Source organism: Astyanax mexicanus, chromosome 11 (genome assembly GCF_023375975.1).
Source record: "Astyanax mexicanus isolate ESR-SI-001 chromosome 11, AstMex3_surface, whole genome shotgun sequence".
Taxonomy (NCBI): domain Eukaryota; kingdom Metazoa; phylum Chordata; class Actinopteri; order Characiformes; family Acestrorhamphidae; genus Astyanax; species Astyanax mexicanus.
This window is the reverse complement of record NC_064418.1, coordinates 33,413,367-33,436,897: the sequence shown is the minus strand read 5'-3', so window position 1 is coordinate 33,436,897 and position 23,531 is coordinate 33,413,367. Positions and strand designations below refer to the sequence as shown.

The 23,531-nt window shown below is 39.0% G+C and overlaps 1 protein-coding gene across 1 annotated transcript in view; it reads right to left on the bottom strand.

The window, feature by feature from the left end:
• b3galt1b (UDP-Gal:betaGlcNAc beta 1,3-galactosyltransferase, polypeptide 1b) overlaps positions 1-23,531 on the bottom strand; it is a 196,932-nt gene that overhangs the window by 5,951 nt on the left and 167,450 nt on the right. The window contains exon 3 of the mRNA XM_007257994.4: positions 973-1,010. The gene's annotated coding sequence lies outside the window, so the exon portion shown is untranslated. The remainder of the gene's footprint in view (positions 1-972; positions 1,011-23,531) is intronic.

Sequence of the window (23,531 nt, the reverse complement as noted above, 5' to 3'; positions counted from 1 at the left end):
ACATTTCTCAGCTATTAAATCGTATTTACCTACTTTAACTTCTATATATTATACTGCAACTATTATAAAACTACTATAATAAATGATGAGACATACATATGCATACTGCATTATTAATTATGCACTGCAGATTTTACAGATTTCTGTTACACCCCTCCTAGTTAGTACCTATTTAAATACAGGGGTTGGACAATGAAACTGAAACACCTGGTTTTAGACCACAATAATTTTTTGTCCCCACAGACAGTTCTGGTGGAAACAGGAGAGTCTTGATTTGAGCAGCCAGGTTAGCACCCAAACATCCCTTTCAGACAGCTTCCTCTTATGTCCACAGTTAATCCTTTTGGATTGTGGTTCGTGGCTGACATTACCTTGGATACCGTGGCTCTTGATACATCACAAAGACTTGCTGTCTTGGTCACATATGTGCCAGCAAGACGTGCACCAACAAGTTGTCCTGTTTTGAACTCTGGTCTGCATCCATAATGTTGTGTGCATTGCAATATTCTAATTGAACCTTCACACTCTGCTCTTACTGGTGCAATGTGCAATTAATGAAGACTGGCCACCAGGCTGCTCCAATTTAGCCATGAAACCTCACACACTAAAATAACAGGTGTTTCAGTTTCATTGTCCAACCCCTGTATATAGCATGCTGTGTTTCTAGGGTTACAAATAAATAGTGACCAATTGTCCATCGTTAAAGTTGTAGTCATATTGCATATCGAATCCCTACTGGGAACCTATCATACTTATGTAATATTGTAGAGGCTGATAAGTGCAAATTAGCTATTAACAAATCAGAATAAGAATTAGAAACTATTACAATGAAAATAACCTTTTTAATATTATGTTGTGATGTTTTAAACATATAAATATGTAATTATATAGCACAGACAAATATATGTTATAAAGATATACAGTACGGTTTTCAGCATGCATCAATCTGTCTCAAATGCTATGTTTACTTACCATTTATTATCAGCCTCTCAGAGGGGGGCAGATGTCACCTGGAAAGAAATAAAAACACCTCAGTCAGCCTGACAAAGTCAGTTTGTCAAATTACGGCTGTTCCAGATCTGGACATAGTAAGTGATATTATTGTGAAGTAGAATCATCCAGTAGCAACATCATCACAATGACACAAAGGTACAGAGCGGGACTGCTGAGCTGAACAACAGCTATTTTAGTTTATAGTTCAGGCTGGACATCTTAGCTTTAGAGGAAGAAAACCTAATGCTAGAGGATACAATAGCAGTCCAGAGATCCAGGTTCCTCTGTTCCTTTGTAGCAACAGTTTGATGAAAGCCCTTTCCTGTGTCATTAGCTGTGTTCCAAAGACCGCTGCATCTCTGTGGATTTCTTTACTTAAAATAAGTCTGTTCCAAAGTGAAATAACCCTTTGTATACAACTTTTAGATGCAGCCTATGTTCGGTGCTATTCTGAGGACGCAACTGATGTATCCTTCCTTGCACTTGGTTACACAGAGTTCTCTGCACATATATCTCACAAAGGACAAAAGCATCATGAATATGGCAAAAAAGAAGCCTCTGGGTGTGTGGTAATAAAGGGTTAATTTTAGAAAAACGCAAAAGGAACAATGTAATGGCAGACATCTCACTTCTCATGCAACTTCCATAATTCCCTCACATATTGAAAGCTTCTCCCTGACTCCCATGAATCATCTACAATTTTATATCGAGTTTGCTTGCATATTTCTGGAACATCCTAACTGGTCTGTCTTTGAGCTCACTAGCCATATCAATGCTCTCTGTGGCTGGGATTTACACCCTGATTGGTCTGTCTTTGTGCTCACTAGACCTATCAATGTTCTTTTTTGGTGGGATTTACATCCTGATTGGTCTGTCTCTGAGCTCACCAGACCTATCAATGTTTTTTATGGATGGAGTTTGCATTCTGATTGGTCTGTCTTTGAGCTTACTAGACCTATCAATGTTCTCTGTGTACAGGATTTACACTCTGATTGGTAGATCTTTGTGCTCACTAGACCTATCAATGTTCTCTGTGAGCAGGATTTACATCCTGATTGGTCTGTCTTTGTGCTTACTAGACTTATCATTTTTCTCTATGGGTGGGATTTACACACTGATTGGTCTGTCTTCGTGCTATTGAACCCATTAATGTTCTCTGTGTACAGGATTTACACCCTGATTGGTAGGTCCTTGAGCTCACTGGACCTTTTCAATTTCTCTGTGTACAGGATTTACATCCTGATTGGTCTGTCTTTGTGCTACTGGACCTATCAATATTTTCTGTGTACAGGATTTACACTCTGATTGGTAGGTCCTTGAGCTCACTGGACCTTTTCAATTTCTCTGTGTACAGGATTTACATCCTGATTGGTCTGTCTTTGTGCTACTGGACCTATCAATATTTTCTGTGTACAGGATTTACACCCTGATTGGTAGGTCCTTGAGCTCACTGGACCTTTTCAATTTCTCTGTGTACAGGATTTACATCCTGATTGGTCTGTCTTTGTGCTACTGGACCTATCAATATTTTCTGTGTACAGGATTTACACCCTGACTGGTAGGTCCTTGAGCTCACTGGACCTATACATTTTCTCTGTTTGGCAAGATTTACATCCTGATTGGTCTTAAAAACAGGGAGTTGGATCATGTCTTGGGGCTACCTAAAGGCTGGACTGTCTTCAATGGGCTCCAATTTCTCCCACAAATTCCCAAGTTTCACATTGAAGTTTCAGGAGAAGAGACATTTCTGTTGACATCAACATGGTTTATTAGATTGTTCCTTGTGTGATTAAAATGTTATTGAGTAGGAGTCTTCATAGGTCAGTCCAACCAATGGCCTGACGTTCCTCAACTGTAGCCTAGGCTTTGGAACACAGCCACTGCTTCCTGTGAATACCAAATACCTATGTTCCACCAGCAAGACAGTTTTCCCAAAACGTTCCACCATTTTTACCCCCTTAGGTACAGGGTTCTTGCACCATTTTAAAAGTTAAAAGTTAATTCTTCATAAAGAAGAATGAAAGAACGCTTGACGCTAACTTTAGTATGTTAGCTAGCTCCCTGGTAATGTTAGCTAGCTCACGCTAATGTTAATATGTTAGCTAGCTTACTGCTTATGATTGCTAGCTAGCCGCTAATGTTAGGTAGCTCACTGCTAATGTTAGTATGTTAGCTATCTCGCCGATAATGTTAGTATGATAGCTAGCTAATTGCTAATGTTACCTAGCTTGTCGATGTTAGTATGTCAGCTAGCTCCCTGCTAATGTTAGCTAGCTCCCTGCTAATGTTAGTTAGCTTACGCTAATGTTAGTATGTTTGCTAGCTCACTCATGTTAGTATGTTGGCTAGCACATGCTAATGTTAGTATGTTTGCTAAATCGCCGCTAATGTTGGCATGTTTGCTAAATCTCTGCTGATGTTAGCTGGCTCGCCACTAACGAGTATGTTAGTTAGCTCATTGCTAATGTTATCTAGCTTGCTGCTAATTTTTGCTAGCTCGCTGCTAATGTTAGCTAGCTCGCTGCTAATGCTAATATGTTAGGTAGCTTGCCGCTAATGTTAGCTAGCTCACTGTTAATGTTAGCTAGCTGGCCGCTAATGTTAGCTAGCTTACTCCTAATGTTAGTATGTAAGCTAGCTCGCTGCTAATGTTAGTATTTTATCTAGCTTGCCGCTAACGTTAGTATATCTTTAAACGCAAAATATAATACCTACAACAATTTTACAGTTAATAATTAACTGGAATTTAAATTAAGACATTTTACGACTTTTAAAGGACCCGCAGGAACCCTGAGTTACACCAGCATGTTAATCTGACCTTGTATTGAACTCAGAAAACTTCCAATCAAAACGCTCAGATTCAAATAACACTCTACGTTATCACATCATTCTCTGTCCGTGGTGCTGAACTTCTGTCACCACAGCTCTGTGTGCTTTGTTTTTCCAGCACTGTCTGTGCTGATTTTATTCTCTCTGCTTTGTTACATTAGTAGTGTTATAAATGCTGTCTGTCTCAGTCAACCCACAGGGACTTTGTCTTATATTTAAAATGCAGAATCCAAACTTTGAAACGTGAGCTGTGACAGTAAAAGGTTATGACAGTTCATAAAAGAGAGAGAACACAAAGGTTACTTAAGCAAGCCACCGCAGCCTTGGAGCCCATCTGCTTTAAACAATGCTGACAGTGACAAAGTGTTTGTGCCAGCAATGAATTAAATAATGCTATCAGGCAGGCTGCTCAGTAGAAATGAGAATATTGTGTCTGTATATGCATGACTGTGTTGGTAAGTAGGAGCTGAAACATGAGTAAACAACCTCCATTGCTTATCAAAGGGGCTTTTTTCCTTCTTCCGTTTGTAAGTAGTGAAATATGCAGGCTGCTTTTTGTCTCATCCTTCTCATGCACATTTTTTTTACTCTTCATTCTCATATCAGTTTTCTTATATACCTTATATTCATGAAATTATTCTGAAATGGCTTTAAAATGGGTTTAAATCCAATTAAATTGAAAGCTACACTTTGTACAGAAATTACTGCACTAACAACTAGAAAACATTAAAAATATATTTGCCAAAATGATAATGGCCCGTTTTTAAATAAAATGACACAAGGACGTCTTTTCTCCTTTCACGTTTCTGTTTTTTTTTTTTTTGCATGGAATGCTATCTAAGCTGGTGAGAGACTGTTTTTGGTACTACATCTTCCCTCACCGAACTCTCTCAGTGCATTTATAGAAACACTCTCATCCAGAACAGTTTAATAGAGTGGGCAACAGCAGCTTCAGAAGTCTTGCCCACATGGGAATTGAACACCTCTCTCCTGCGTGCAAGGTTATCCACTATACAGCCTGGATGCTTTCTATTCACTGCTCTGCCACTTGAGATTTACATTTTTCTCATGAGAGCAGGAAATTCAACTGAGGGTATAAAAATTGTCCAATGATACATATAATGTACACTGACATGCGAAATGCCATGGGATATGGGATTAGTGTCATATCCCATGACTTTTGGCATTTCCCATGGAAGCTAAAGAATGCTGCACTGATTTGCTTTCTCTGTATTTAATGTGGATGTGATAGATTTCTGCCAGATTCGTCTGACCGTTTGCGCGGACAATTCTATGCTTTTTGAAAAATATATTCCCGAGATCTTGGTGACACTGTGGCTTGAGGAATAGAATGTAATCTCTCATCCATCCATCTGGCACCCACTATCTCAAGTAATATTTAATTCAAGATGTATTTCCTTGAGCTGGCCAGTGTTAAACCTCACTCACAAGAAAATATCTCACAACTTATACAGGTGTGAAGGTTCCCAAGCCATCGTCCCTTGAGGTAACACTTCGGGTTGGTTTCCCAGAGAGGAATTAGGCCTAGATGTAGACTATACAACTTTAGAAAACAATAAGAGACCACTTAATGGTTATATTTTTTCTTGATTTTACCAAATTAAAAACCTCTGGAATATAATCAAGAGGAAGATGGATGATCACAAGCCATCAAACCAAGCTGAACTGCTTGAATTTTTACACCAGGAGTGCAGGCATAAAGTTATCCAAAAGCAGTGTGTAAGACTGGTGGAGGAGAACATGCCAATATGCACGAAAACTGTAATTAAAAACCAGGGTTATTCCAGCAAATATTGATTTCTGAACTCTTAAAACTTTATGAATATGAAATAGTTTTCTTTGCATTATTTTGTGGTCTGAAAGCTCTGCATCTTTTTTTGTTATTTCAGCCATTTCTCATTTTCTGCAAATATATGCTCTAAATGACAATATTTGTATTGAGAATTTGGAAGAAATTTCTGTGGTTTATAGAATAAAACAACAATGTTCATTTTAATCAAACATCTACCTATAAATAGCAAAATCAGAGAAACTGATTTAGAAACTGAAGTGGTCTATTAATTCTTTTTTCCAGAGACCAGGGCCAATATCTGTGTGGGAAACTCTCCCTTCATGATCAGTTTACATACTGCTATTTTTACTATAACTGCACACAAATAATGAACACAATCGCACGCATTAATCTTATCTTGTAGTATTCTCCTAAAATATGATTTGTCCAAAAACAATAGTCCTGAATGTTTTATAAATATTCATCATATTCAGTTATCTTCCAGTCCCTGAGATGAACTGTACAACAAAAGCCATAAAAAATTCACACCGTCTTTTCTTGGTCTGCACTCCTTCCCCATACAAAGCACAGCAGCCAGTGTTAGCCTGTCATTTCCATTCAAGCTACCTTTCAAATGGAGGAGAACACACAAACGGAACGCAGGGGTTCAGGACCAGGTTTATGCAGAGCCTTGCAGAGAGATCTCAGCACACCTTGGCTTTTGATTCAGTGACTTCTCTCCCACAAAAACAGCAAACGTTCTGCAGAAGATTAGAATATTAATCCTCTCCATAAAGACTGTGCCTCAGACTGCTACAGTTCCACGTTTACAGTGTTCCTTTACAGCTCTGGACGCCATTAACTCTAAATTATATTGTATATAAACCTCATCTTTATTAAGCCCCGAAATAGGCACAAAACACAGCTGACCATCTGCTGTGCAAAGAAGCAGAGCAATGCTATTCCCTTGCCAGAACATACACACATGCACACACATACATGTAAACACAAACACACACAGATATACTGTATACACACACACACACACACACACAAACAGGTGCAAACAGAGAGTGAAAATGATTATGTAAATATATATAAAAAGTAGCTGAAATCTCTCAATCTGTACTAGAGGGAAAGATGTAAATCCCTGCGAGGACTTACCGTAAGGATGCCTTCAGGGTACAGGAAAATTGTGTGTGTGTGTGTGTGTGTGTGTTTGAGTGTGTGAGTGAGTGTGTGTGCAGGCAGGGGAGGGTTATAAGGCAGGAAATAGTGATAAAATCACACTCTGCTACATGGCCTGCTGCATGCTCACAGTCAGGGCGTGTCAGGAGGGCAGCCACCCAACTCCAATACATTATTCTTAAAGGAAACTTTCCCAAGGCAACCAGATAACATCTAACACCTGCTGGCCAGCTACGTGATTTGTGAATGTAGGCTAGTGCGCGCACACACACACACACACACACACACTCACATACACAGATACACACACACACACACACACACACACACACACACACACACACACACACACACATACACAGATACACACACACACACACATACACAAAAAAAGAGATACAGATGCACACACACACAAACGCACGAGCATGCACACAGACAAATGATGGTATGGAGATAACAGCAGCAGAAGACCTATAGACTTTCATTCTCTTTTTTTAAACCATCAGAGCTTTTCTGTTTATCAGACAGTAGGGGAGAAAGTTTTGTCAGTGGAAACAGATAAAGACTTCTAAAGGGCAAATGCTGCGTGCTGCAACAAGAAACAGCAGCAGATAGCCACTGTCCATCACAGATAAGCACAGTATGGATTTTGTTTTAAAGCTGCTATAAGCCAGAGGCACATTCAAAGCTGAACACTCTGAGCACATGCATGACTTCAGGTATCGACCGCTGCTGGATCACCACTGTGCTGCTCGGGATCGGGATTTTTTTGGTTCTTTGCATGACGCCAAAGAAAAAACACATTTGGTTACACACACACACACAAAAAAAAAAACACAATCAACAATATATTCCACTTTTATTCAGAATAAGCTCTTAATTAAAGATGCCCTTCCACTAAAATGCACTTTTCTTGTTCTTGTTCTTCATGAAACAAAACAGGTCTGTTTAAACTAGTTAAAAGTTAAAATTCATGGAATTTTACTTTCTGGACCTGGACTACCCACCTCTGTGTGTTTTAATAGGTTTACATAGGATCTCCAGTGGATTTCACGTTTTACAGAGACTCTAAAACTAGGTCAGTGGCTAAACTGCTCTTAGCAGTTACTTTAGTTGTAAAGTAACATTTGACATTGCAAAAACTGTTATTATTATAAAAAATGTCTTTATTTTAGCAAGAGCAAGAGCCGAAATTCTGGGCCATTTTAAGTAGCACAAAATGTACTGTGGCCCTAACGAAAATGATTAACTTTAATTTACTTAGGATCTGTAAAAGACCCTGTTTTTATTCATTTACCAATTCACAATATTCAAATCTTACACAATAAGACTGAAACATCTCACTTACCAATGCACTAATTTTATTATAACTAACTTGCTAATAAACGTGCAACCTTTGTTGTGTGAATGTACTATGCCAGGCCAATCAATGAGCTGAACCTACATGTTTTATTTTCACAACAATATCTGTCATATCTTACATTTGGAAAACAGAACATAAGAGCAACATTTTGGGGCCATGACCGAAAGGCTGAAAAACACTGTTATAGAAATGTCATATGCACTAACCATGTAACTGCAAGTCAAGTCAAGAATCAAGAGGATTTTATTGTTATTACATCTGAGTACAGGTACACTAGACAAACATAAAGTGCAAACATAGAACTATAACACTACAGTAAATACATTAAATACAGCAGACAAGAGACAATTTAAGAGACAGGACAGTGTAGTACCGATATGGTACAATGAACTGTATGTGATACATTACATGATCACATGTGATGTGTGGTACATTATATGTTTATTCCATTATACAGTTACTGAGGTATAGAGTTTATAGTTTTTAATGGAATGAAGCAGCATATATTGATGATAGGGATAGAGACATTTCAGTCTCTCTCTCTCTTTCCCTCAATCTGTGTAAAGTGACAAAAGTGTCATTATCAGTAAAAATGGCTTTTGTATAAGAATTATGCATTTGAAAATACTTGTAGTGCTCATATATACATTAGTTTATATATCTATTTATTTTTTATGGAACCAAAAGTGGCACGTCTTTCTGTCCAACAGTGATAAACCGGCTCATCTCTCATATCTGCCCATTGGCATATGTTTTCAATTACCAACTTCAGGCAATTAGTACTAGACAAATGAGCAGCCTACAAACTTTATATAGCCTAAACAAAATAGCCATTTTTCATCAAGACTGATGGATTTTTGCTTTGTTTATTTGACAACTCAAAAGAAATCAATATTAGCAGATTGAGACTTTTTGTGACAGAAAAAGGAAATAAATTGTGAGCCACACACACACACACACACACACACACCTACTACCCTTGCCAGCTTTAATTTATGATTAACCTCTGTACTGCATCCAGAATTGTTGACAGAATTCCATCATAAATAATAAACAGAATAACATGTTAAATACATCCACAGATGCAGTGCTCGTTTGTGTGACTGACAGGAGCTCAGCGCTGCAGCCGAACAGGCAGCGTGAGGCGGTGGACGGCTGACAGGCGTGCGAGCTGTAATGCCTCACTGTCTGCCCCGTCACCTCTCTCTGACTATCCTACACAGTAATTCTAGCATGTCACAGCGGCAGTACACCTCGCTTCACACCACACCACAGCGCCTGCCAAACACACTCTCTATTCAGCTATTCAGATTTTATTATCTTAAGTGCTTGTACAAGACCGCTCTTCAACATCTGCTTCTCAGCCAATCGCAGCTTAAGTGGCTGGAAGCTGGACCAGTGTAGTAAAAAGATTCAGCTGTATTGGCATGAATAGAAAAGAGCAGGCCAACATACTTAACTGCATAATATGTATTATATCCAACAGTACTTTCACCTCTAAATGATTCTGATCACTGTGTCCAGCTCTTTCCAAAACCCAGACCAACGGTGTTACAAAGTCAAGTCAAGTCAAGTCATGTAGTTTTATTGTCAATACTGCATATGTACAGGACATACAGAGAATTGAAATTACGGACATACAGAGAATTGAACTATGAACTACAAAAGTGCTTTTGTACCAGATTTTTGCACTATAAGGGGGCACCGGATTATAAGACGCTCTATCAATAAACATATATATTCTGGTCTATTTTCATACACAAGTCACACCAGATTATAAGGCACATTATGCAACCCTTTTTCCCCTTTTAATTCAGCAGATCCCGCTGCTGGGTGAAAAGACCTATAATGCTAAGCTAAGTTAAGTAAACAAGAGTCATTCTTAAAAATATATATTTTCTTTCAAAGTTAAATGAGTGCTGGATGTTATTCTACACAGATTTGTCTCCTGAAAACTTTGGGTGAAACTTATTTGGGTGAGTAAAGGAGTAAAGTGCTTTCGTTTATTTACAGTAATTAGATTTCCAGATTTCCACTAATAACACCCCACAATGCTACACTGAGGAACCCTGAGTGTTTCAGTACACCAGGGTGATATTAGCTAGCAGTTCATCCCACGTAGCTTATTTTAATACAGTAAACACGCAGACTACAGTCCCATATACTCACCTCTGAATGGTGAAAGAGCTAGCGCTTAGCGCGGTTAGCAGCAAAGGCTAATGCTAATGCTGCTTCAGCAGTGCTAGCCGGGGTTAGCAGCAGGCTACAGGCTGATAATACTCACCTTAGAACAGCAAATGTGCTAGCGCTTAGCGCAGTTAGCGGATAATGCTAATACTGCTCCAGTCTCGAGGCTCGGTGCTGAAGAACTGAACTAAAGCTCCTGTATAACTCTGTACTTCAGCAGAGTGGATTTACTGCCCCTTACAACCTGACTGGTAGAATTAATACATAAGGCACACTGAATTAGAAGGCGCTCTGACAATTTCTGACCAAATTAAAGAATTTTCAGTGCGCCTTACATTGCGAAAAATATGTTAAGGAAAAAAAAAATAGATAATTCACAAAGCTTTCTTCAATTAGTTAGCGTTAGCTAAATTCTAATAAATAGCTGACTAGCTGTGATTTATAACACATTTAATTATTTAAACTAAACTCTAACTATAATCTCAAACAACAAAAATATTGGTTAATATTTTTATTTTTGCAAAAATTGTGTAAACATGCTTTTCTTTTGAAACAATGAACTCGAAATATTCAATGGGTAGACTCAGACATGTTTGATGCTTTTAGGTGAAATTTCATGTTTAAATTCATAGCATTGAAAAGTGGCCTAAATCAGCTGGCAGATTCATGCACTGACATTAAACCTGGCACAGAATTACAGTGGCATGGAGCAGAACTGCAGGGAGCCACAGCAAAGCCGCTCCATTACACCCATCCATCTTTTAGGCAGGCAAAGCAGCTCACCACACGCCGTGCGGCCCTGCCTGCCAGCCTGCACATGGCCATCGAGGAGCAATTATAAAATACAACCCTGAAATAAATTCAGGGGCTGAGGATGGTGTAAGACAATGCCATAAAATCTATGCAAAGGTAATATTCGCTCATTAAAACTGACCGAACATTCTAAACTTGCCAACAGCCACACATCAAATCACATCATGTCCCATAGAAGCTCAAGAATGCTCTGTTTTATGACTTTCACAGTGCCTTGTGCTAAAAAAAAACTCACTCACAAGATACAACCTCACAACAAATACAGCTGTGGGCTTTCCCAAGCCGTTACATACTGCTATCCCTTGACTTTATGTGTCAGTATCTGTCCATTTTAGACAGTCCTCATCATCATCCGAATTCAGCAGCAGTTCTTTACTCTGTGTGAATTTTTAATAATGAATGGAATGGACAAAGCTGGAATGTAATCTCACTACATAATCTTCATTAAAATTTCAACAGGCTTTCAGCCACACTCTGGAAAATAACTTCAGTTGATTCTCTGAGTGATGCCATAGAACAAACACCTCTGTTTTGATAAAGAATCATCTTTGTGAGCGAGCTCTCTGAGTGTTATCCTAAAAAATATTTAAAACAGGCAGACAGACTGAAAAAAGTAAAAAAAAAAACACACACAATAGTCAACAGCCAAGTGTTAAGAAAAGTTAGATGCATTTACAGAAACCACTTCAGTTTTAGCTATTTATAGGTATATGTTTGAGTGATATAAACATTGTTTTATTCTATAAACTTCAGACAGCATTTCTCCCAAATTCCAAATAAAAATATTGTCATTTAAAGCATTTATTTGCAGAAAATAAGAAATAGCTGAAATAACAAAAAAAGATGCAGAGCTTTCACACCTCAAATAATGCAAAGAAAACAAGTTCATATTCATAAAATTGTAAGTGTTCAGAAATCAAAATGTGGTGGAATAACCCTGTTTTTTAATTACAGAGTTCTTGCATCTTGGCATGTTCTCCTCCACCAGTCTTACACACTGCTTTTTGACAACTTTATGCCACTCCTAACTTGCTCAGGGATACTTGCATGCCAATTATTGTCAGTTGTACTGTGAGGAGTTTTGATTGTGTCTTTACAATGATATAACATGGCTCAAATGCATATGTTATGTCCAAGACCACCTCCTGAAGTGGTTTAAATATATGTTCTAAATGATTGTTGGGTGTGTTTACATTTGTATTACCTGTCCCAGTCTTATCCAAATGTAATGAAAAAATAAAAGACCATTTAAAATGATGAGTTTCTTTGATTTCACCTAATTGAAAACTTCTGAAATATAATCAAGAAGAAAATGGATGATCACAAGCCATCAAACCAATAAGCTAAACTGCATGAATTTCTGCACCAAGAGTGGCATGAAGTTTTCCAAAAGCAGTGTGTAAGACTGGTGGAGGAGAACATGCCAAGATGCAAATAAAATGTGATAAAATATTGATTTCTAAACCTGTTTTCTTTGCATTATTTGAGGTGTGAAAGCTTTTTATCTTTTTTGTTATTTCAGCCATTTCTCATTTTCTGCAAATAAATACTCTAAATGACAATATTTTTATTTGGAATTTGGGAGAAATGTTGTCTGTTGTTTATAGAATAAAACAACAATGTTCATTTTAGTCAAACATATACCTATAAATAGCAAAATCAGAAATCTGAATCAGAAACTGAAGTGATTTCTTAATTTTTTTCCACAGCTGTATGTGGATGGGGTCCTCTTTATTTGCACACATTCCCTGGCAGCTTAGGCATCCAATCACAGCAGAGAGAGAACTTACTTCTTTTTTTTCTGTGTTAATGACTGGTGTTAGATTCATTTGACCATTGAGGCTCTCAGTGGTGAACTGAACTACACTCTTCTTCAGCCAAAACTACAGAACTGCTAAAGGTGGTGCATTGTGAGGGGAATGTTTTCTTGGCAAACCTTTGGCTCAATCATCACTTGAACACTACAGCCCATTTGAGTACTGTTGCTGACCCAACACAGCCACAATTTACCCAACACTTTAGACTCTTTTTTTTAGGACCATAAACTGCCCCACTAGTGTAAGCTGTGCACTTAGCTGAGCAAGCAACTCCAGTAATATTCAGAGAGATGCTTTAGAGAGAAGTTTAAATCTTTACTAAAGAACAATACTGCTCTTAATTTAACTTTGGCTACAGCTAAAAGCATGAACAGACTGAAAAAATAAGCTGAACAACACTTTGAGAACAGTGTCTGCCTTCTCCTGTTATCATCTGAAGAAACTTGGATTTGTTAGGACAGCAACAATATACTGCGCTGACATTTTCCCCGTCTCTAAAGCACCAATCCCAGTGCAATCCCTTTTAATAAAGTTTTCATTAGAGTTAATAAAGCTGTTTGACTACTGCTGCTTCTGGTTCATGGGCAATCTTAGAATGACCTCTGCTATAACGGCTACGTTTCTGAGCCTGAGCTGTGGTCAAGAAATACGCTTTCAATTTTAACTTTTACTGCTGGGGATATCCACTTGGCATGCATGGTCAATCATCTATAACAGCCATGTATATTCATGAATGAGGAGACAAGTAATCTATTGAATGTTGGGGGTAAAACTCTGAAATAATTACACAAAACAACCAGAAGATACAAAATATACAATGATTCATGAGGAGTCAGGAGGGGCAAATCTGCAGCGAGAGAGCAGTGTAAAAACAACTATTAATCAAAGCAGAGGCCACCCTTTCATACAGCGGCTAGGTTAGGCTTTCTGCACTCTCTACTCAGTAAAGAGAGCAATTATACTGTCCTCTGTACATCAGAAAGTGAGAAACGGTTTGATTTATAGCTTCATATGTGTCTGGAAGCAGAGCTTTTAAATGCCTCTGTGAAACAGACATTAATACATTTAAGACGTGCCAGTTTGGATTTATGGAACTACGTATCTCCAGAAATGACCGGGCCTGATTTCATTTAAGTAAAAAAAAAAAAAAAAACTTTGTACCTCTGTATCTCTCTACTCATGAAATAAACACACAATTTTGGTTTTAGGCAACATAGAAGCTATGAATAATAGTCACAAAGAAATTAGGCTGTTTTGGGAAGACTTTACTCATTCATACAATGATCTCTGGAGTCGATTATTGCGCCAAGGCTTTGAATACAATATTTCTTATCTTCTTATATTTTATTAAAGGTGTCCTTCTGCTTCAATCCACTTTTTCTTGTTCTTTGTGAAATACTATAGGTCTCTATATAGGTTGTATATGGATGCTGCACATGGAACTCTTCCTCAACCTCCACTGTCTGCAGTAGCTAGTAAAAGAAAATGTTCAGGAAAAGCACCCATGAATTAGTATTTATAGTTTCGCCCACCTTGGCTCTCGACTGCCCACAGACAGAGCTAAAGCCACACAGAGATGCTGTCTCGTCAGAAGCTAACTGCACTAGGAACAGCATGGCTGAAGTTCGTTCCTGGGTTATTTGTGCAAATAACACATTAGTGTTATATTTGTTCAGTAATTCAGAGCTAAGGAACAAATAGTTTGAAATTATCTATAGAACACAACCAGCAAATTACAACTGAGATAGGTAGGTTCTTGTTTAGAACAGTTCTGTTTAGACTAGTTTAAAGTAAAAATCGGGGTGTCATTACATAGGTTTAAATAGGATCTTCGGTGGATTTCTCATTTTACAGAGACTCTAAGACTAAGTCAGTGGCTGAACTGCACTTAACAGGGCATTACACATGTTGTAAAGTAACATACGACATTGCAAAGACTGTTATTAGTGTAAAAATATCTTTATTTTAAAACGTTTCTAACTGTTGTTCGTCTCACTGCCTCGCAGTGCCCATACTCCTCCACCTGACTAAAGCACCATTTTTTTCACACAAAAAAAACAGCTCACATGGCATTCATTCATACTAGAGACCACAACTAGACATTTTAATTTTTATTTTAAAACAAATAAAAAAAACAGTGGAAAGAGACCTTTAATGTCTTTGTGATAATACAGCCCTCAAAAATGGTAAAAAAAAATTAAACCTGAATCTGTCTGTAAAGTCTGCACTTTTGATTGCTGCCTGTTGCGGAAATGAATGTGAGTCATATCCAAAGTTAGGAAGCTAAATATGAATAAGAGTAGAGATTTCCTTCACATCCTGGTGCCTGATCCTTTGCTGAAAAAGCAAGGTTAACTGAAAGGCTGCATTTACAAGCATTCCACAATCATACAATGAAGTAAGTCCTTGATTTCACGAATGTCCCACAGTCACACAACACAGAGATAGATACACAAACACACCAATTACAGATAAGAGGCAGATAAAAGACATACGATAACACCATGATAAATACTTGATATGGGGCTTCAACACTGCAGAAGGGCCTTGAGAAATAGACTTGAGAAAAGTGTGATTTCAATGATTTTGGCAATGGCATTTTTGGTTCCAGATGGTCTTGTTTGAGTATTTCTAGCACTGGTGATCTTCTGGGATTTCAAACACAATATTCTCGAGAATGTACTCAAACATCATCCCATAACTAACAGTTATGAGAAAATGGGAAAATAGAAAAAATGAGAGCATCTTGTTGGGAGTGATCAGAAACAGAGAATGTCCAGAGTGGATCAAGCTGACAGAAAGGCTTTAGCAACTTAAATAACCACTCTGTACAATTTTGGTGAGCAGAAAAACACCTAAAAAATGCACAATACATTAAACCTTGAGGTAGATGGACGTCTGTCAGAAACTGTAATGTCAGTAAAGAAGAGAAAGCAAAGGCTCAACAGGTGGAAGACTGAAAAAATGTAGTTTAGGTGCAGTTGGTGTAATGGTGTGAGGGAATGTTTTCTTTTCCCACTTTGGTTGTGTTTAAATGCTGACCATGTGCATCCCTTCTCGGACACAATTTGCCTTTATCTTCTAATGGCTACTTCCAGCATGACCAGTGAGCCCAGTGTTCTTTCCTTTAGTGGTGTTCCCACTCACTGGATATGAATCCAACAGAATATCTTTAGGATATGGTGAAGATACAACATGGATCCAAAATCTCAAAGTAATTTATGTGTTTTTTTGTGAAATCCATGATACAAAGAGCTCATTGGGTTTTGACAGCAAGTTAATGTCCTAAACACCTTAAGTATAACCACTTGCTATGAGTTAAAGTGTAGTTACCACATAAATAAAGGTGGGTATGAATTATTCAGGCCCTGAGGGAGGAAACAATGTTGATTCTAAAGTCAATGTCTGTCTTCTGGGTTGTTGGGTCACCCACTCCTTTCAGCTATTTGCTGTTTCAATTTGAAAGGTCCGTTTTTTTTTGCCTGCCTGCTGTTTAATGATGCATGAAGGTCTTCTGAAGAAAGAAACACAGCCTTCCTGTCAGTGTCCCTTTCTCGCCAGATTTCTAATTAAAACTAACCGTGATAAGACTTCTCTGCTTGACGCTAGACTTTATGTTTTTGAACGATAACACATAATTGAATGATTGCCGGTGGAAAACTCGGGGACAGCCACTTTTCTAAAATCGCGGAGATGCGAGAGGCGGAAGATAAAGGAGCCGACTGAGCACAGCGTGAGGTTTAGTTTCTTAATGTGCTTCTTCCCTCTATAATGGGCATTTAGGGAACACAACAAAGCTCAGATCTGCCTCCACTGTACACATATGCATCGGGAATCAAAGGGAAGCCAGAAGAACAAAAGAACTGAGAGGGAGTGAAGTCTGCCACCATCACTCCTCCCCTGGCAGTCGTTATTACTAATAGCTGGTGTTAGCCTTCGCAGAAGTAAAGCACGAGCTGACCTGTCTAAAGCAAGAGGAAACTGCAGTTCATCTCAAAGTCATAAAGTCGATCTGCGGACAGTAAAATTCCTGATGACATAAGCTGTTTTTCCAGGCCACCTCTGCTCCTTCCTGCAGGGACACAGTGTGTGGGAGATGTATTGTTGCTGGCAGCAGTAATGGATTTGAAGCAGGCAGAATGGCTGGCGTGACGGGGAGCACACAGACAGGCTTCTGGGGGGAGTTTGGACAATACACGCAGCGATGGGGAGCTATTTACAAAGTCGCTCTGCCTGAACCCCCAAAAAATGAAAGCCATAGCTGGATCTATCAGAGCCCCACATGCAGAAATCACAGCCTCTATCCACACTCATCCTCTGCGCTACGCAGCTCATAAACCGTGCTCAACATTCCACATCACAGGGGCTTCCATGAAGTGCTACAGGCCAGATCACCCTCAGAATATCAAAGACCGCAGCTACAGCCGGCACGGTTTGCATTTAAAATATGATCAATAACTCTTACCTAAGACAAAGCTGAGGGGCTGCTTTTTTCCTTTTGTTTCATTTGCAAGCCTCTGAGCAAAAGCCTAAACATTAGCAGGCAATACTGATTTACATATTTGAAGCTTAGGGGCTGAATTAAATGGAGGTTTTTTGCAATAGCAGCAAGTGAGGAGCAGAAAATCTATCAGACAATTAAATGATTGAGGTTACATTAAGCTGAATGAGAAGTTTTGATAAATCGCACTGAACTGGAGGAAGAAAACAAGCTCATAAAATCTGCATTAAAGCTGCATACGGTGGGAATTAGTTACGGAGGCAGTATCCATTTCTAAGCAGGCTTATTAACGTTTTACCGAATTGTTATTTCTGGCAGATGATTTCTCTGCGCACGGTGTCATCGCGTCTTCGGTGACGGTCTAGCGTTTTGGAACAAAGCCAGCGTGGTCCTGCCGTCTCTCTCGCTGGGGAACCCTACACCAATGATGCGAATGTCTGAATGGGATGTAAAAGCTCATCAAGCGAAGGAGATAATGAGGGTAATGGGGATTATCAGAGGCTTTTCCTAAGACTACATCGCTGAAAGAGAGAGAGAGAGCAACAGAGAGAGAGAGCAATACAGTGACGTTCTAAAATGTTTTTGGATGAAGTGAGTGAGGATTTATAGCTGATCAAATGACAAGCATAATGACTAATGACAGAAGGAGATAAAACGAAAGGAGAGAATTAGAACAAGAAATGAAACAGAGAAAGAGAGAGAGAGAGAGAGAGAGCGACAGTGTGAAAGTTTTCTTCTTCTTTTTCTTAAATATAAAGAACATACTAGTTAACCTAAGACTGTGAGACATGCAGCGATACTACACCCCCACTAAGCACAGAATATCTATAATTCATGTCCATGTGGTAGATTAATTGCTTAGAGAGCACTCAGTACCCTGCAAAACGTAGAGAGTTCTGCCCACAGACAAGCTGTCAAAACAGAAGGACCGCAGCAATGCAGCAATGTCCGAATACAATCAGAAGCATACAGTATGTGCACCTGTGAGACCTGTCTGTCAACAGTGATTACCTCTGAGCTCTTATCAGCTCAGATCATTACAGACCGAGCCAACAGGAAGAGGACAGGAGGAGGGAGTAATCTTATACATCTGATGGCACAGGACAGATTTAATCGGATCTGACATTCTGGTACCAACTGTAATAAAGTCTGATAAAGGTCAGCCCCAACCTTACCTGACCCAAAGTACCGAGCTTTGGATCCTTCCGAAATTCTGTCTGAAACTGAACACCAACAAACCCAATACCCCAATACAACTAACACATATTATGTATGGCAAGACCTACTGAAATAAGTGAAGATAAAATACTTTAAGAAATGAAGTTCAGTCAATTTAAAACATTTTAAGAATTTTAAGACCACCAAAAACATTAAGATGAAACTGGCTCTCATCAGGGCTGCCCCAAAAAAGTAAGACCAAGAGTTATCTCTGTTGCACAGGATAAGTTCATCAGAGTTACCAGCCTCAGAAACAGCAAGTTAATCACTTCCCAGATAAAAGCACCTAAATGCTTTACAGAGTATTTTGGTTTGTTTAACAATTTTAAGTTATGACAAGACTCCTTATGTGTTCCTTTATAAAAATAAAAGTAGAAACAAAGAATGAAAAGAAATTTACTTATCATATAGCAAATTTACCTTTTAAATAATAGCTTTAAAAAGTGGCTAAAGTGTTGGGTTATTGATCATGAAGTAGTGTGTTTGAAACCCCTCTAAGTCTGCTAAGTAAACGAAACTGAAACAAAACTAAAAGATCTAAGTTAAACGAGCACTGGAAATGAATCTACGCAGATTTATCCTTTATTTGGGTGAATAAAGCACTTCTGTTTATTTACAGTAAGCCTAGAATTCCAGTATTTTGGAAGTATTAGGGTGAGCACTAGCTGCGGTTAGCAAACACTTAGCAAGCCCCAGTTACAGTTAGCAGCGATTAGACAGCCACGGTTAGCAGTGCTAGCCAAGCACTTAGTATCCCAGGGCACTATCAGCTAGCCATGTCCCCCACGTAGCTTGTTTTACCATGGTAAACGTACAGACTAAAGTCCGGTATGCTTACCTCTGAACGGTGAAAGAGCTAGCGCTAATGCTAAATCCTCAGCGCTGAAGAAACTTTACTGAAACTTTGTTATAACGCTGTGCTTGAGCAGAGTGGCTTGACTGCTCCTTACAACCTGAATGGTAGAATTTATACATACAGCGCACCCCTTTATTTTTGAAAAATAATATAATTTCTGCCTTCTAGTCAGAAAAATCCGGTAATAACAATACATTACAAAAGGCATAACCACGCACAGCTCACATTAGTAGGTGTTAATGATTGGGACCGGCGGTGTCTGGCTAGAGTCGTCCACGCAAACGGACAATCGACTCTGGCACAAATCACATTTGAAAAATATTGTGATATTATAGCACCTCGTCTTCCATCACTTCTCTATTTTTCAGCTTGTCAACAAATGCATGTGTACAGCTGTCCCTCAGGGGGGCTCAACATGTGATTTAGTATTAAAATGTTTGCCTGTTTGTCTATTTTATGTATTAAGTGCATAATTAGCTGTTTTCATGCTGGCCTTGTCAGAGTCAGTGGAGCTCACTGTATCAGATGGATGACTCCACCACACCAGATTAAAAACTGTTTAAAATAATCAAAACAAGCAGAACTAATACTGCAAGCAGACTAAAGCATATAAAAATGCAGGCAAAATCTGTGCCAGCCAAAAACAGAGTGGAAAATAAAATCTGAATCGCAACCAAGCCCGACAAATAACTGAGAAGTTAACAGCCTGGTATCTCAAACTTCCTGGCACAGCTTTGTCTACTATTATGGTTAATGGCTTGTGTAGTTATGGCTGCAATTTTAAAGCATTGTTTCCAGAAGTAGCTGTGGGAGCAGGGGTGGGAATGATGTTATAGGCCCCTGAGCTGAGTCAGTGGGGTGGAAGACAGGGCAGAGGCTCCCGGGTGCTGCTCTCCACCCTTAAAAAGATGCTAGTAGGACACACTGGCTGCAGGAGCTGTTTTGTTGCTAATTTTAAGTCATGCTCAGCTGAGGCAGTAAATAAATCATTAAACACGTCTAAAACAATAAGACTCATCTCTCAGCCAGCGAGAGGGCCACAGCGGTGGATCTGCTGCTGTAATGATGAGACGGTAGGGGAGTGTGTGTGTAAGTATGGATGATGGGTACGCATATGTCTGAGTGTGTGTGTGTGTGTGTGTGTGTGTGTATGTATGAGTGAGGATTTAAGCAAAGAAGTGAGAGACCCCCGACCAGCATGACCCTGCAGAGAAAAGCACTTCAGGGCCATCAGCCTCCACATCTACCACGCTGCTGTACTGGAAAAGCTCTAAAATAACACCAGCTGAGCAGCACATACTGAACACTTACTGCTCGGAGCAATTGCCAGTGATTTAACAACAGATCACATGCGCTTTTCAGTTGTTCTCTACTTTGTTTCTCATGCAGCACCCCAAAGTCTGATTTAATGCTGAAAGGCTTATATAGTCGATAACGTATTTCATTTTATAGTCAATGCCCATTCATTGTATTTCGATTATGTCAAGCCTCAAGAAGCAACGTGGAAGATATTTCCCGCTTAGGGTCATTATTTTGCAGCAAAAAAAGGCCAAACACATAGACTTATATCGATACATCCCAATATAACTGTGAGGCAGCTGACTCCTTCTGAGCACTATCAAGCTGCCCCACACATTTACTCCACAAACAGTAGGGTAAACTGGTGGGAAGAAAGATGTCACTTGAGGTAAAATGTTCTCTCTCTCTTCATTTGCTTCCTATTCAACACATCTAACACAAGAACAAAGAATTCTGTCTGAATGACTATAGGCCTTTTATTATACTGTATGTATTTGAATAAACATTCAAAAGCCATTTTTAGTATGTGTTTTTCTTTTCATCTGTTTTTGTCATTGCTTAGCAGCAAGCAACTAAATATGCCATCCAGAAGATTCAATTAAAGCAGGGATTTAGGTTGAACAGACGCTCCCAACACCATGCTTCAAACCACAAGTGGCAAAACATCATTCACACTCACAATTTGCAGGACTTTTAGCACTCTATAGGCAACAATCAACTGTGTCTTTGCTATTGAAACAGCAGGAAAAGTATGCTGTGTGTGACTCGAAACGAGCAAAAGGCATGTGCTAATTCTCTCAATTCATTATGAGTGTGTTTTAGGTGTCACATGCAATAAACTTGCGATTCCCTGTAAGATGCCAAGTGTGCTCTAACTTTGGGTCATTGCTACAGTATTTCAGGGGTGCAGCTACCTGGATTTGTCCAACTTTTCTCAGCAGAGGATACTGACGTGCTTGTTCACACTCAATTATTCTGTTTATTGCTCATGTAAAAGTTTGCATAACTGCCAACTGGCACTCGCTATGTGGGTGTACACATGTTGGGCCTTTGTCTGCGACAAATCACCGCCAAGATAGCAATGAACGTCTGACTAGGTTTTTTTCAGTCACTAGCACATCTGTGTTTTCTGTTGACTGTAAGCGGGGTGTAAGATAGCAAAGAGCATTGCAATATGCCTGGTACAGGGTGTAAGATAGGGCCCTAAATAATCTATAGACTACAGACTTTTAAAATACATGATTTTCTTCAACATGATCTGTTCTAAAACTAAAAATGTGTTAAAATGTGTTTCAGATGTGTGATTATGAGGTCAGTAATACTATTTTATCTAAATATCTGGAGTTTTTATGTGACCATGTATTTTTGACATTCCCCTTTTGTAAAAGCATCTATAAAAATCTCAAAAAAAAACTACTACTAGGACAATGTACTCAACTGACATTTCAAACAACTTTTAGTTGTTTATTATTACATAATAAATTATTATTATAATATTATTTATTTTTTTTTCCTTCTTATTCTGTTCTGTATGTTTTGCTATTTTTTTTATAAAACATGAAAATGAGCATTTCTTGATTTTGTAATTATAATAAAGAATGCAATAATATGATATAGGGGGCAATTTATCCTGATGATAAAGCCTGCATACTCTAGTGATTCCCACACACTAATTCCTGTGATTTATTCCCCTGGAACCGTTTTGAGGTCATCTCTTTAATTCTGCTTTTATTGGATAATGGTGATCTATACATTAATAGTGCGTTGTAAAACAAATGGTTTCTAACAGATATGCTTATGGGGGGATTGTGAATCTGTAATGAAAAAATGAAAGAATGAAAGAGAAGACTTGCACAGAGAGGCCAATCAAAGCTCCTTTCATAATTCTCTTCCCTCCTTTCTGATGTCTTAAACGGAGCAGTTTGCCTGCGAGGAGCCTGCAGGAGGAAGGGCATTTATCACCCATCTTTGATTTATCTCCGCTAGGCGACTCTGATGGCCATGTAGTTTAAGTGTCAGAGATACACCCCATCCATCTGCCTAAGTGGGTGACCGGTACACAGCTACACTGACGGCCTTCTGAGGACATGGTAATCTGAGGACAGTGGAGTAAGGTGAGCCGACATTCCTTTCTCTCTCTCTCTTTTTTTTAATTCAGTCACACCCTGTGTTACAGGCCAATCATCCACTATCCAGGTCTATTCGGGTGATGGGACACTATTAGTCCCACGTCAAAGGTGGAGATGACCCACACTGACGTGCTGGACTGTGACGGCCTTTCCGCAATTTACATGAATAAAATATGACACAATTAGGAGCAAACTAAAGTGTCACCTCAGCATGCTCTAGACCTGCGTAACAAACTTTACCTTCCTTTATCATCCCGCTCTTGGCTGACATTCTGCGGCTTAATGAAAAACAGAAAGCTGGCAGGCGTAACTCATATTGTTTCTAATTACAACAGGACCACGGCAGATGGAGCCGTCCCAAATTTACAGCTTCAAGTTACTACGTAATTTGCAGCGCCGTCATTCAATTATCTCAACTACCACATAAACAAACAGTGCATGCAGAATAATGCATGTAGTAAAGTCAAACTAGCAAAACACTGCAAAACATCCAACAAATCAACACTCAAATTACATACAGGGGTTGGACAATGAAACTGAAAC